The 16,462-nt window shown below is 42.9% G+C and overlaps 1 long non-coding RNA gene across 1 annotated transcript in view; it reads left to right on the top strand.

Moving 5' to 3' along the window:
- The first annotated feature begins 747 nt into the window (after window positions 1–747).
- The window catches only part of LOC112543813 (uncharacterized), a 44,937-nt gene continuing 29,222 nt past the window's right edge, over window positions 748–16,462 (top strand). Inside the window, exon 1 of the long non-coding RNA XR_003087055.3 lies at window positions 748–828. This is a non-coding gene — a long non-coding RNA (uncharacterized LOC112543813). The remainder of the gene's footprint in view (window positions 829–16,462) is intronic.

Below are 16,462 nucleotides of genomic sequence, written 5' to 3'. Positions count from 1 at the left end.
GAGTTATGAGAAAGTATAGTATGTGCTAGTTTTTTCTAATGAGGTTTTATTATATTATTATTAATTATTATTATTATTAGTCTCACTGTTTTCCAGGCATAAATGACATTTGGTATTTTGACAGATTCCAGATTTGTGGTTGTTCTTATAAGTAAAACATTAGAGTTCCCTTCCTGTGACTCCATAGTTAAGGATTGTTCTCTTTTCAGTTATACATTTATGAAAGGGACTGTCAACAATCACACCAGATCTGTGAACATTGCTGTACATGGATTTGTAAGGTTGTATTGCAATTAATTGCATTCTCTGTGAAATTCACCTTCTAATGGGGAAATCAGGCCTCCTAACCCCTGGAATGGCTTTTGTGTTATAAATGTATTATCTTCTAGATGTTCGCAAATAGATTCCTTAATTATTTGCTCCATTGTCTTTCCTGCTACCTAAATTAAGCCAACTGGTCTGTCATTCCCTGGATTGTCCTTATTTCCCTTTTTATAGATGGTGTGGCAGACCTAAGCCATCAGCCTGCCACTCTGATGGGAGAAAAGTATACAGGGCACTGGATAAGCGATTTTCTCTTTCCAGTGTAAACTACTGGAGCCTACTACAAGAAAATGAAGGCAAGAAAACACCTAGGGCTAATTAACTAGATTGTTCCTTCAGGCAAGTCACTCAACACCTGCAGTCAATTACAGCCAGTGGGGTTGCTTTAAAAGGTCTCCTCTCTGTAAGAAGAAGGGAAGACAAAGAGTGATGGACAGGAAGGAAAAAAGGGAGGAACAACAAGAAGAAGAAGAAGCAGTGTGTGAGCTGAGAGCTGGTTAACAGGTACTGGAGGGAGACATTTTGGAGGAGTTGTTTGGGGAAGTGGCCCAGGGAAAAAAATGCCAAGTATGAAGGAAAAACAATCTTGACTGCTGCAGATACCTTAGGGTCTCTGGGACAAAACCTGGAGTAGTAGGTGGGCCCAGGTTCCTCTCTCCCCCCTCCCCCCCCCCCCCAAAAAAAACCACCTTCCCCACACACCAACACAGAGCCTGTCCCAAGAAGGGAGACCAGGACTATCAAGAGGTTTTTACCCCCAAAACCATGGACTGTTTTGAGTTGGCTAGCTAAGCCTTGGACCCTGCCTCCTGTAAAGAAAAAGGGGCTGTGTATAGGACTACAGCAAGTCTCTGTGGCTAACATTATCTGCCAGCAGCTCAAGACCCACGGGGCACGGCCAGAACTCTGCCATTATATTTATCCTTTTCCAGTCTTCTGGAATCTCTCCTATAGTCCATCACTTTTCAAAGATCATAGCAAATGGCTCAGATACCTCTGCAGTCAGCTCCTTGAATGTTCTAGGATGCCTTTCATCAGGCCCCAATGACCTGAAGATATCCAGCTTGTCTCAATACAGGCAGTCCCCGGGTTACGTACAAGATAGGGACTGTAGGTTTGTTCTTAAGTTGAATCTGCATGTAAGTCGGAACTGGCGTCCGGATTCAGCCGCTGCTGAAACTGACCAGTGGCTGCTGAAACTGACCAGTGGCTGACTATAGGAAGCCCCTGCCCCGGGCTTCCTCGAATCAGCCGCTGATCAGTTTCAGCAGCAGCTGACTTGGGGATGCCTGGGGTTCTTAAGTTGAATCTGCATGTAAGTCAGAACTGGCATCCAGATTCAACCGCTGTTGAAACTGATCAGTTTCAGCCAGTTCTGACTTACATGCAGATTCAACTTAAGAACCCCAGGCATCCCCAAGTCAGCTGCTGCTGAAACTGATCAGCGGCTGATTCGAGGAAGCCCGGGGCAGGGGCTTCCTATAGTCAGCCACTGGTCAGTTTCAGCAGCCACTGGTCAGTTTCAGCAGCGGCTGACTTGGGGATGCCTGGGGCAGAGCAGCTGGGGTGCTGCTGGGTTGGTCCAGTAGCGCCGCCGCTCCTTGGCGCTACTGGACCAACCCAGCAGCACCCAAGCTGCTCTGCCCCAGGTGTCCTGATTCAGCCGCTGCTGAAACTGACCAGCAGTGGCTGAATCAGGACTCCTGGGGCAGAGCATCTGGGATGCTGCCGGGTTGGTCCAGTAGTGCCCAGAGCGGCGCTACGGGACCAACCAGCAGCACCCCAGCTGCTGTACCACAGGCGTCCGCAGCAAAGCCGCGGAGCATGGGGGCAGCGGGACAGCCCAGACGCGCCATGGCTGTCCTGCTGCCCTCGGGCTCCTTGGCTTTGCTCCCCATCTCTCTGGTCTGCAGACCAGGGGGACGGGGAGCAAAGCCGCGGAACACACGGGCAGCAGACAGCCCAGACGCGTGCTCCGCCGCTTTGCTTCCTCTCCCTGGTCTGCTGGAGACCAGGGAGACGGGCCCTGTTCATAACTGCGGATCCGACATAAGTCGGATCCGCGTAACTCGGGTACTGCCTGTAATGTTTAACACATTCTTTTCCTATTATAGCTTCTGAACCTACCCCGTTTTCACTGGCACTCACTATGTTAGGTGGCCAATCATCACCAACCTTCTTGGTGAAAATCCAATATATTTAACACAACTGTTTTCCCAAATCAGCAATTTAATATCTTAGTCATAGAGCCAGCATGATTAATCTTTATCTGTTTAGAAAGCTGTGGATATTAGTGTCTGTAGCAGGTAAGTAATCATTCTTTTTAATTAGTTGGCACTCTAGAAGTAATAATAAAGATATATTTTTTAGACTCCTGTTCTATATTAAGGAGACAGAAAGATAAAGTGTGTGTCCTTCAACAGTATTAGTTGTCTTCAGCATTATATATTCCCATGCTACTTTTTTCAAGTACATAAACCCTTTACGTTGTATATATTTAGCAAAGCTCTATCCAAAGGACATATTCAGACGTAAATGGACCCCCAAATATAGCAGTTCATGACAAACAACACAATCTGATCTTGTCTGTTGGCATGGTAGAAAGGACAATAAGAAAATAAGGTGGCTGATTTGTATTCTTGCAGGAATTTTAAATAATAGCAAGTGAATTTGGTAAATGGACAAAAGAAAGCAAACCATTCATTTCCTTCTGATGGCCATGACTTTCAATATAGATAGCTAAGAACCTGAAGCATTTCTTTAAACGCTCCGTGTATAAGTCATATTCATTATAAAAGTCACTCCGTTCTTTGCAGAAAAGGTGGCTAACATCTATAGGACTACAGCTATGCTACGAACTTTTTCCAGAAGAGGAAATGCAAATAGAGTGCTCATTTGCATATTGCAGTCATTTGCATATTCTCTTCCGATCCTCAATTTTGGGGGGGGCAAAAACCTCTTCCGCAAAAAGGAAGACAGGATCTTGCGCGGGGGGGGGGGGTTGTGCAAAAAGATGCCATCTACTGGCACTTTTTTGCGCAAAAACCACTTCTGCAAAAAGGATCGGAAGAAAATATGCAAATGAGCGCTCCATTTGAATTTCCTCTTCCGGAAAAAGTTCATAGTGTAGGCATAGCCCTAGGGACGTTGTTACACATTTTATTGAACTCCATCTCTGGTCAGAAATTACAGAAGAGTGAGACACACACACAACCAATGGAGTAGCTATAGAATAGTAAAAATGTATTCTTACACTAGTCCATTCTTACTTCACATCAGTTGTCTGCCATGCAGTTTAAAATGGAAAGTGAATGAACATTCACTATTTCGGAACAGACTTGCTTTTGAACATAGCATTGGCAGGTTCTTCTCGCACCCAGCACCATATTGACAAAGGGTCAAATTCACTTCAGTGGAGAGGGCCCATGGCTGAGCTTATGAGATGCCCAACCCCCACCTTCTCACTTGCACCGTGACATTTTGACACTGACTTCAACAGGAGCAGGATCAAGCCCTTAGATACACAGAGATCCATCACAGAAAAGCATGTTGGTGAAAATCTTCCCCCAACACTGACAGGCTCAAGGAGCCTCCTTTTCCCCTCCCTCCCTCCCCAGTAGGTAGCTAGTGAACAGACTCTTTTCTTGAACCACACAGCAGCCGCAGAGTTGTTCTTGGGCCACTGGCGTGCAGTGCTAGTGCTCAAGGTAGGGGCAGTGCACAGAGCCCTGTGTGCTCTCCCTCCCAGGAGTGGTCCCAGGCCGGCTGCAGCAGCCGGCACCCTAGGCAGGGTGGCGCAATCGGTGCCCCTGCCTGCACGGCCGTGACGTCATCATTGGGCGTCCAGGCCAGTGGCGCCCTAGGCAGCTGCCTAGCTCGCCTAGCCTCACGGGCCACTGGTGCTCCCTCCACACAACTAAAAGCAGGGCCTGTGGCCAGCTGCTTCTAGGACACAGCATAGTCTGAGATGCCAGGACAGGCAGGTAGCTGCTTTAGCGCTCCCATTGGTCACTGGATCCCTCTGCAGCAATGAGACCCAGTGCCTGACGTTCCACAACCCAGTACTGAGTTTTGACCCGTAGTTTGAAAACCCCTGCTCTAGAAGATGGGTGAGGCTGGATGTGTATAAAACCCTAATGTGCTCATATTACTTCTTACATAACCTGTTGCTGTTAAATGACTTCACCCACCTATTTTCCTATGCAATGTTCAACGTACAAGTAAACCTGACGGAAGAATGGTTCAAATAATATAGGGTTGATCTGTTAGGACGCACTGTACTGCAAAACATACCTCAATCTTGAATCATTTGCTTCTGAACTGGAGGCCAGGACACCCTGCATTAAGTTCTGCCTCTGAAAGTCAAGGAGCTGCATTTCAGTATTTTTGGCATACAATTAATATGCTGCTGACCTACTGCTGTGGCATATGCAGTGCCAATCTTGTCCTGCCCGGCTTAGCAGTAACACAGCCATGTGCAGGGTAGCCATTTATCAGCTCCCATCATTCAATCATTTCCAATTTATTTAGTTGTATTTCAAAGGCTTTAAACCTTTTATAAAAATTCCATTAGCACACACGGATAAAAAGTCTTATTAAGCCAATAAAATAGAATATCTTTTAAGCAGAACGATAAGGAGAATAATATTCACATACATATGAGACAATTTCCATTCTTGACATTATTAGCTTTATTTTTTTTTCTTTTTAAGTGTTAATAGGATGGAGCTGTCTGAACAATGAGGAACCGTAGCTCTATTTTTTATATTTTATCTAGTCAGGGTAAAACCACCTAATACACAAATACACATTTCAAGCAAATATGACAGAATGAGGGCATTATGATTCTGATTCTCTGTATCTTTGGAGGAGTTAGAAAATTTAGTAGGGTTGTTACAGTAATTTGGAATTTATACAGCAAATGTCAATCAAAATAGGAGGAAACGCCCACAAAGAGTTGGTTAATTAAAGCTAACTTCAGATGGGGAGGGTGATCCTAGAAATTAAACACATTCCCAGAGGAAGCAAACTCAATTTGCCAACAATACGTGGAATTACATTGGTTTGGTCAAAATAATTGGGAGTTTCTTCTACTGCCTACTTTACTATCCCCTTCTTTTATGGAATAAATAAAAGAGAATATACATGGTGTAAGTACTAAGGCAAATGTGCAGCATGAGTACAATAAAAGAAAATAGAAAAAGGTATATGACACAGATTGATAAAAGTGGAAAATAAGACTGCATCATTAGATTCAGAGTAATACCACAAAGCCCTTAGTATTTCATCATCTCTTGTAGGATGCCAGTTGAATTGTTAATTTCATGTTGCAGGACACAAACCCTCTATTTCTTTTGCAATTGGAGCATGAGAGTGATTATTGTCATTACATCTCCAGGATCTTGCGGCATGCTCTAAGTATTCATGGAATTTCGGGTCTCTCTTTCCTGCATTGTCATGTGGAAGATTCAGATACAAATGCAGTATTGTCTATCCTGAGTTCACTTGAATTTTCTTCCTCTGGGAAATGAGTGCAAGAAGTGTTACTGGGACACAGGGAATGATTAGAAAGCAGTCCGGCCTAGAGTAAAATTATTAAGATTCCCCAGTGTTTGTAAGTTGGCTGGAGATCCAGTCCTATATCCCATTGCAGTACAAATTAGCCATTGCAGCACATTGTCATCAAATTCAGTGGATTTCTGAATCTTTTTACTACAAAGTACAGTGCACAGTTCTGATAGTTTGGACACACTGTTAGTCTGGTTTTTCTTATGTTCTTTGGCATGATCAGTAGTGCATCATAAAACTCATGTTCTGCAGTGTACTGTAATATGGTCCCATCAAACCAGCTGATATCTAGATCTACACTGCTCAGTTTTAAATGGTTTAGTTTTTATTTAGGAAGACCCAAAAGTGTATACAAAGGGCAAAAGTCTCAGGGTGTGAAATTCATCCTCGGAGAGCCTCATCATACAAGGAGATGTCCTGTGGCACCTTATAGACTAACAGATTTATTGGAGCATATGCTTTTGTGGGCAGAGACCCACTTTGTCAGATGCATGTAGTGGAAATTCCACTACATGCATCTGACAAAGTGGGTCTTTGCCCACGAAAGCATATGCGCCAATAAATCTGTTAGTCTATAAGGTGCCACAGGACTTCTCATTATTGATGCAGATTCATACTAACACGGCTACCCCTCTGATACGTGTACCTACAAAGAAAAGGTACCGGGAAAGGGGCTAAATACAAGGCCTACACATCCGCTCTGAGCCACAGAGCTAGGGCCCACGCCAGCTTCAGATATCCTAGCCTAGAGCAGAGCCTTGGGGAAGTGGATTCTTGCTTGTGCGCATGCAGTATTACAACCCATGGGCATCGAAATCCATCTCGGGATGGGGGGAGCTACATTTGTCCTTATCTATTTCCTATACAAAGGAGAAACTGAGAACACTGTGGAGGGGAAATTATTGTGAATTCCCCCCTCCTATGTGCAGTGGAAAGAGCCACTTTCTGCAAGCTGTGTGCAGAAAGCCATGTAATGTGATATCAAGTCATTTCCTGAAAATATGTCACTTCTCAACAACATCTTCTGCACAGAGTAGAATAAACAGTGTGTCTCTTCCCACCATACAGTGAGTTCATATGTTGTCCTGATACTGCATATGTCAGCCTAGATTATTTACCCTCAACCCCTTTTCTCTAAAGGGTATGTCTACATTTGCACCCTCTTTCAAGAGAGGGATGCAAATGCAGACAAGCAAAATTGCAAATGAAGCGCGGATTTGAATTTCCCATGTTTCATTTGCATAGTTGTGGACTGCCGCTATTTCGAAATGCCCTATTTCGCGGTTATTTCGGGAGAAAACCCTTCTTCCGAAATAACCGGTAAACCTCGTTGTATGAAGAATAAGGGTTATTTCAGAAGAAGGGTTTTCTCCCGAAATAACTGCATCTACACAGCATTTGTCATTTTGAAATAGGGTATTTCGAAATAGCGGCAGTCCACAACTATACAAATGAAGCACGGGAAATTCAAATCCGTGCTTCATTTGCAATTTTGCTTGTCTGCATTTGCATCCCTCTCTTGAAAGAGGCTGCAAGTGTAGACATACCCTCTCTTACAGAAGCAGCAGAAGAAGTGGGGTTCTTGTGCACGTTGTTATGCCATTTAGCCCATTAGATAATGCAATCTTGTAAAGAAGAGAGATGCCCAGGTATTTTTAACCTTTCCTGACAGGTCAAGATTTCTACCTTTTTTTTTAAATCTTTTTTTTTTTCTTGCTCTCCTCCGGCATCTTTTCTAACATGTGGCACCCAGAATTGGATGTAGTACGCCAGTTGAGGCATCATCAGTGCTGAGCAGGATAATTGTCTCCCACGTCTTACAGATGCTCTTCCTGTTAATTGTACCTCCAGAACGTTAGCCTCTTCCCCAGTCACATCATATTTGTACACACATTTAAATTATGATCCCCTATTGCCCACAGGGCCTTTTCAGAAGTACTATCACCTCCCCAGTTATCCCCTATATTTTAGCTGTTTTGATTTTTTCCTTCCTACGTGTTGTACTTTGGCTTAATTTCATCTTGTTCAGAACAGTTTTCTAATGTGTCACGATGGCTTGAAATTCTACCCTTGTTATCCAAAGGGCTTTCAAGCCTTTCCAACTTGGTGTCATCCATACAGTTTATGAACATATTCTCTGCACTATTATCCAAGCCACTAATGAAAATATTGAATAGAATCCAATAGCAGGGAAGTCACTCTGCTCTGGGAAAATAAGGGTTAAACCCAGCCCTGGTAGAAGACTGTGACCCAATCAGAAAAGGGCTAGAGCCAACCAATCACCACTTGTTGAAAAGAATCTATTCCCAGAGCAAGCTGTAGTCCGTCCATCTTTGTAACTGTGAGACCAATAGACAACTCAGATCATGTGGTATGGGGTAACACTTGTCTTGAGCTGGAATCCTGTCTACCTTGGAGGGACACATGACTGCACTCTGGAGAAGATAAAAGGCAACATTAAAGTCCAGAATACCATACTTAAGAAGCTTGCAACTTCAAAACGGGACGTCAACCCAGCAACACTAAAAGCCACCACACTGACACGTTGCTATCTGATGGCAAAATATGCATGTCTGATGTTGGAAAAATCAGCTCAGGCAAAAGAAGCTGGAACTGGTTCTGAATGGCAGCTGCCAATATAACACAGGATGTCAAATTCACAAAGGTGGACAGCCTTTATGTGCTTCCTGTAATCGCTTCACTGGAGATCAGGAGACTAGTCACAGGCAAAACGGAATAATAACGACAGGTCAAAGATACCAGACATTCACTAGATGTCCACGCTATTGCAGCCAGCCATCTGAAATCATGGCAAGGTTTCCAAGCTACTGTTTATAAAAAATCACCAACAGCCACATGACTGTAACTGTGTGCCCCACAGTTAAAATAGTCAATGAAGAGGCCAACTCCACATTGATGTTGCCGAAAACCTTCCCACAGACATGGAGAAGGACTGGTTAACCAGAAGGTGTTTAATGCATTACCAATTAAGAGTTTGCAGGTCAAAAGTCAATATGCAGAAGTAAGGCTACTCCAATGACTCAGATACTGAGAGTGCAATGAAACACAGATCATGAACATCGGTTGGACTTCTGGGTCCTAGACAAACAGTTCACCACAGAAGACCTTGCCAGAGCTACAGACCAAACCACATCATGTATCCAATGCTAGAGAAGACAATGACTGTGATACAAAGGCATGAGAAAAAGAAAAAAACAATCAGACAGTGAAGAGATCAGAACAGGCAAGGGAGAATGCCAGTTCTTCATCATTCTTCTCTGATGCCTGGTACTTCAAGCAGAAGAACGTCAGTGAGCTTTGTGGGGGGAGGGGCGGGAAGGCTTTAGGAGAATTTAGGGTGGGACTGGGAAGGGATGGAGCCAGAGGTCAGCTGCACAGATATTGGCAAGGATATGCAAGAGGGAGTTACAGAGGTGTCAAGCTCCTGATGGCTCCTCCTGTAGCACGATACTGTGTAGCTGCTGGGAAGTCAACAAGTGAAAATCACTCTGGGCAGGCAGCCAGTGGAAGTGGGGTTGGGATTCACCATGTATCTCCAGGCTTCATGGGCTTGAAGGAAATAGACCGTTCACATCCCTCTGATCTGATTGGAGCATGCAATGGAAACAACACACAAAGGAACTCTTAGAATTCCTAGCGCCCTGCTATTGGCAGATTCCTTTGCATCTCTCTCTCTCCAATCAAATGGGGTTATCTACAGGAGAAACTACTGGGATCATGGTAAGATACACTTAAACTGAGCTACATGACAAATGGACAACAGTGTCCTTCACAATCCAGAGCAATGAAACATCAACAGCAAATATGACTTACAAAGAAATTAAGCATTTGCTGCATTTGATGAAGAATTATTTTCCAGTTACCATTTGATTGGCTGTAACATATGAAGTATAATGTGAAGAATGCTTCTCTATGTGTTTTTGCAAATGTCTTCTTTCAAAAATTGTTACTCCAAGATCTTTATAGTGTAAAGAAACCCTACGATAGTAATGAATCTCTGTTTTCCATATTAATCTTCTGTGCTGATTTATAAAAATAAGCCAAGATATGCCGGGAGCTGTGGGATATATTGCATTGGATTGCCTGACATTTAGTCAGTTTTTTGAGTTAACCAGGTGGGTATAATTAGCAAAGTTCTGTGAATAGTAAAAATAATCATTTTTAATGTTCAGCCGTTGCATTTTGTCTCAGTGAATGTTAAGGGCCATATTGTGGTACACTCATCATCAGATGCCTTCTAAACAGCCCTCTCCTTCATTCCCTGGTGCCATACCGTGGCACACTTCAGAAGTAACTTCCTTGGACTCAACAGTCTACTCACAAAGTCTATCCAGCACTATGAATGGAAGCCCAATGTGAATTAAGGCTGATTTAATTTTAAACATGAGTTATAATGGAGCAGTAAAGCTTTTCATTCACTGTGGTCAGTTAAAAATACCCCAAACCTACAATGAGAAGCAGTTAGGGAACCCAATGTAATTATTACAGCTCTGGGTGAGTACAAAGAACCATCTCTCTTAATTTGTACTAAGATGATAATTGAACTACATTTTATGCAATCTTTAAAGGAGACTGTTCCATGTGTGTAAAGCGGCAAGCCTTTGTCAGAATAAATAAACTTTAGAACTTGTCGTACTTGCTGGTAATCCCTAATGTTTATGCCTGGTTTTATTGGATACCTGGATACACTGGAAGGACCACAAGCACTGCTACAGGCTGGGGACCGTTTGGCTAAGCAGCCTTTTAACAGAAAAAGACCTGCTGATTATAGTGTATGAGAAGCTAGATACGAGTCAACAATGTACCCTGGTACCCAAGAAGGCTAAAGGCATGTTGGGGTGCATTGGTAGGAGCATTGTCAGCAGATCTGGGGAAGTGATTCTTTACCTTTATTCAACACATCTGGTATAACACATCCAGTTCTGGGCTCCCCACTTCAGAAAGGTTGTGGACGCATTGGAGAAAGTCCAAAAGAGGGCAATGAAAATGCTTAGGGGGCTGGAGCACATGATTTAAAAGTAGAGTCAGAGGGATTTGGACTTAGTTAGTCTACAGAAGAGAAGAGTGAGGGGGATTTGATAGCAGCCTTCAACTATCTGAAGGGCGTTCCAGAGAGGATAAAGAGAGGCTGGTCTGTGGTGACAGATGACAGAATGAGGAGCAATGTCTCAAGATGCAGTGGAGGAGATGTAGGTTGGATATTAGGAAAAACTATTTCACTAGGAGGGCGGTAAAGTACTGGCATGGGTAACCTAGAGCGGGGGTGGAATCTCCATCTATAGAGGTTTTTAAGTTCCAGCTTGGCAAAGCTCAGGCTGGAATGATTTAGTTGGGATTGGTCCTAATTTTAAGGCCAATGACCCCTTGAGGTCTCTTCCAACCCTATGAGTCAATGATTCTAGGATACATACGGAACACTTTTATTCTGCAACATTTATAATGATCGATACAAATGGTTGTGACAAAGTCAGGCCAGAGGGCTGCAAGAGAGGAGGAAAAGGCAGCACTAGAAGGCTAAAAGGCCCAATTCCCTATTAACTAGAAGTGGGTTACTCCAGGCCAATCAGGACCAGCTAAAAAGGGGTGGTCTCAGACAGATTAGGATTAGCTGAAACAGGGCTACCTTGGACCAACTAGGATCAGCTGTTTCCATTTCAGGGCTGCCTGAGACTTTTTAAAACCTCCCCTGTCGTGAGAAAGGAGGAAAGAGAGTCACATACACCCAAGTGGCTACTAAGCTAGAGACAGCAGGGGAGTGAGCAGCTCCCTGATGAGAGGCTGGATGGGGGAAGAAGACGACAAGCCCAAACTTTTGCAAAAGGGAAGGCTGACTACCCAGACATGGTATGTAGGGGGTGCTTTGCCCTAAGGGGAGAAGTACAGAGTCTGGCAATGAGAAGAAGGGCCTTTGCCTCATGGTGCAAACTGATTTCATCTCTGAAGTCCTCCACTAAAATGCAGTGACCACACGCATGGCATTCCTTTCCCCACTTGCACTGGCTTCTTTGCCAGAAAAGTGTAGCCATCCATTATCAAGCATCAGTTGTTTTTAAGTCTGGGGCAACATGTAAATGGCCTGCCTATCCATTAGAAACACCCTGCTGCAGAATTACTTTCAGATAAGACTATTGACTTTTGCATAAAGGGTTTGTAAATATAGTGGACGAACGAGCAAAATGACCATTTTTGGCCTGGGGTTCCGAACTGCCCAGTGGGAGCGCTTCACATTTAAAACGCTTTCCGTCTGCGAGCGACTGCGAATCTTTGCACAAGGTCAACAGCCTCCCGCTCTGCTGTGAAGAATGTTAGTTGTAAATGTGAAGGTTGATATGCTGCAAAAAAGACATTAGTTTGGTTTTATCATCCGGCAAACCATGTTTATATTGCTTATCTATATTAAGCTACACTAAATCACTTAAAGAGAAGAACGGTGGCAAAAATCAGAGTCATCATTGGAGATTGGTTATCCTGCTACGTGGAGAAAATAGCACTAGTTAACATTCAACTCTTGCTAACATACAACAGGCCAGTCTTTTGTAGTGAGGTTTTTCTGGGGAAATACATTAGAAATGTCAGTGCAAAAATAAATGACTGTGTTAATAGATTATGCCAGTTTTCAGATGTATCACCTATTTATTTTTCCTTTAACATTGGCCGTTATGGCTTCAAAACTGAAATGACATAAAAATAAGTGCTGATTTGGGGCATACTAGTTCCTCAAACTTTTTTTGCGGGTTCTGGATGCCCATAGTTGAGTCCATGTGCAGGTACTCCGCCTAAACCCAAAATTACTAACAGGTGCCAGTATCTTTGTTATAACCTTCTGGGACATATTGGCAGTGGCAAACCACCCAGTTGAAAGACATTGATCATTAAGAGCTGTGTAAAAGGCAATTTTAGAATGGTCCATTATCAAATCAACTCAGTTCATAATAGTCAGAAGAGACTCGGTGTGCCTTTTTTATGATGAATAAGGTGCAAATCGAGTGGCGAATTGCCTGTAAGTTAAAACTGGGGGCTAAGAGAAAACTGCATAGAAACTCATAGTGCTTTGACTCTGAAGCCACAGAGAAGAAGCAGATACCTACACATTTGCAGGGTTCTAGATACAAAATTTGTATCCGCATCCATATTGGCAAAAATGAGCCACGGATATCTGTGGATGTGGATACCCGCAGATATAAAATGGATATCTGTGGATTTTCAGGACTCTAGCAATTTGTTCTGTTTCCAGATAGGGATGGAAAGATGAGCTACTTTTGGACAAATTGGAGTTGAGATAGCTAGGGAATAGATGTGAAGACCAGAAAGGAAGGTTATTAAATTACTTCAGATGAGAGAAGAGGGATGATGAACAAGAAATTTGGCATAAGGACTTTTCCCTTACTCCTCGTAAAATGAGGGGTATAGGAGTCAGAGTAAGAAGACCTCCAGCTCAACATTATTTTGACATATTCTATGTCCACACTACAAGCAGATTATGTTATTTTGGAATAATGTTAGTTATTCCGAAACAACACTGCTGTGTAGACATACCCTTAGTTTCTGAGTGAAATGTTGTTGACGTCCTCTGCTTAGAAAAAAAAATGGCAAAATGGCTAAGCATGTGGTGAACTAAGTTCCCAAAACTCTTCTGATTTCAAATATATTAAAAAGAAAAAACTACATAGGATTTGAATAAGTAACCAGCAGTGGCCCGAGGCCGCCTGCGGCAGCTGTTGCCCCAGGCAGAACGGAACGTGTGATCGGCACCCCTGTCTGCATGGCCGTCAATGGGGTGACGTCATCATCGGGCACCCTGGGCGCCCCGTTGAAGGTGGCGACCTCAGTGACTGCCGATTCGGCCTATAGTCACGGGCTGCCCCTGTAAGTAACAAATGGTTAATACTCCATTGTTGGTTGTTTTAGTGAAATACAGCTTCACAGAGATTTCATCCAAAAAATATCCTATTAAAAAACATGACACACAAGAAAATCCCTTCACCCCAAATACACTTGCTTAGATTTGACACTGATTGTTGTTACATCATGTACATAATGAACTTTCCCATAATTTAAATGAAAACAGATTCCATCTGAAATCCAAGACGTATGCTCTTTGCCATATACATCTTGGGGGAACAGGATAATTCTGAACAGGAATCCCCAAGGAGGAAGGCAAGTTGTAAATAGTCATTACTATATGTTTATTTTGTGTTTATTAATTTTGAAACTATTGTCCACAGAGAGGCACTTAATTTGAATTGTGTGGAAATGATTTAGTAATAATATAATATCACAAACACTGCAATAAAACACAGACTTTATTTTACACTGACAACACACGTATAATTGCAAGAGATCATTTTCTTTGAAGCATATTTCCGAAGGGATCTGCCATTTTATTTTTTGCCCAGATTTGCTGTTTGAGTTTGAGTCTTTCCATATAAAAATATTCATTGTAGCTTGTTGCATTTAAACTTAGTTTATTGTATACTAGCAAAAAGCCTTGGTGTGTCCTGACCTCGTACAATCCATCTCTTGGTGTGTGTTAGTTTGTTTGCCTCTGCATTTGTGTAGTAAATGCAGCTTTGTCTCTGTTTAAGTGTTATGATTGCAAAGGTAAATTAATTCCCTATGAGAAATTCTAAAGAATTCTAGATGTACTTTGAACAGAACTTTCCCAGCCAGATATGTATGACAGATGGCACCATGCTGGGTGGGATATATAATAATATAAATAAAGCTGCAGTGACTATCTGATTTTTCAGAAAATAATGGATCATATTCTTTGAAGGTTATTCCTTTGAGAAAGGAGCCTGCTATTCTTAGAGAATGTTGAAACAGCCTTTTAAAGCCTTTTTTGAAGACATTTAAAATATGCGTTATCCCATGGAAAAATACATTGAATCATTGTGCCAAAATGCACACTGAAAGTCTCAGTTTTTATAAAGGTCAGCTGTCTGACACCAATGCAGAAGTGCATGCACAATTGTGTGCTGTTTACACGTGCAGTGGCAATTGTGCAATTGTCTAATAAATGGCCCATTAAGTTTCTAACTCAGGAAGTTTTTTGCTCTGCAGGGAAGAAAGTTCTTTGTAGAATGGACTTTGGCTTGATCTATTCACAAATTTGCACTGGATTAACTAAAGGTGTGACATTCATTCTAAAAAAACATTGTCTCATTGTTTCCTTAGCCGCCTCCTGTCTGTGTGCAGCCACCTATTTTCTCTTTTCTGAAATTAGAAACTTTTTGAGGCAGGGATCATCTGCTTGTTTTGTCCTTGTACAGCTCCGAGCACACTAGGGCCCATAACTGGGCAACGCAAATAAATAATTATTTGGTTAAACCAGTGCACCTTTCTGGGTGGACATTGCTAAGCATATATGAGTGTGTTAAATGAGTTAAGCCAGGGTAGAGGACAGACTTTGCCAGGCTCAAGGGGGGCCAGCTACAGAAGAGGTGGGGCCTCAAGTAGAATGGGTAGGGAAGGGGGCTAATCTTCTCCAGACAGGCCTTCATCACTGCTAGATATGCACTACTCAGGACTCTGACTGCTGCCAAGTTAGCCATAGTGGCCAGGTGCCCCTGCTCCTTTTAAATCACGAGACCCCGTGGTAGCTGCCCTTTTTGCCTCCCCATCCTCAGCAGCGTCCCTGAGTTAAGTCAACGATCAATTTGTGCTGAAGTGTTCTAAGACTCTCTTAAGCGGACTGAAGTTTTCACCCTGTGGCGTGAGCGGGTTTTGTGTGCGCTCAGGGCAGAGTACAGTGATGTAATGACAAAATGGGGTTTTAGAGCTGTGTAGTTTAATCAATGCACAAAACAGTACGTAGACAGTTAAATCAGTGCACAGTTTGTGAGGAGACAAGGTCAGGGCTGCTAGGAATAGAGAGGAATTAATTAGGGAGGCATAATTAGGCTGCAGAGGCCAATTTCAAGTAAAGGGGAAGTCAGGCTAAATAGCAGGGGGAAAAAAACCTTCCCGCTATTTGATTGACTAGATCATGGAACAGTGTCAAATGGTCACACCCAGTGCACAGTGATTGAAGGCTCTGTCTAAATATGTGCCTATTGTCCCCACAAAGTTTATGTCCCTTTCTACTCCCACAGAAATCCCATTTGGAGGGCAGTGTGGTATATCGCTCGTGTGGACTGTCTGCATATGGTTGCATTTCATCCTACATGAATAATGACTAAATCACAAACTATAGAATGGAAGAAAAAAAGTCAATCAGCAAATTGCACACAAAAGAATATAAGCTCTCAGAAATGGTCCAGTTTGTACTCTGCAGATTTTTTTCTTGGAGAAGTGTATTATTATTGTCATGGTTAGTTATTGTTACTAATGTTCCAGTAGTGCCTAGGGGCCCTGACTCTGAATCAGGCCTCATTGTGCAAGGCACAGTACAAATACAAACCCCAAAGTTGGCTTCTGCGCTGAAGAGCTTACACTCCACTTAACCAAAGAGTACGTCTAGATTACAGAGATTTTCCGGGATACTCCGGTATCCTGGAAAAGCTCTGCTGCGTCCAAAGAATGCATCTGCTTTTCTGGAAAAAAATTC

The sequence above is a fragment of the Pelodiscus sinensis genome, chromosome 13 (assembly GCF_052426305.1).
Source record: "Pelodiscus sinensis isolate ZL-2025 chromosome 13, ASM5242630v1, whole genome shotgun sequence".
NCBI lineage: Eukaryota > Metazoa > Chordata > Testudines > Trionychidae > Pelodiscus > Pelodiscus sinensis.
Note: the sequence above shows the minus strand (reverse complement) of the source record. Positions and strands in the feature narration are given on the sequence as shown.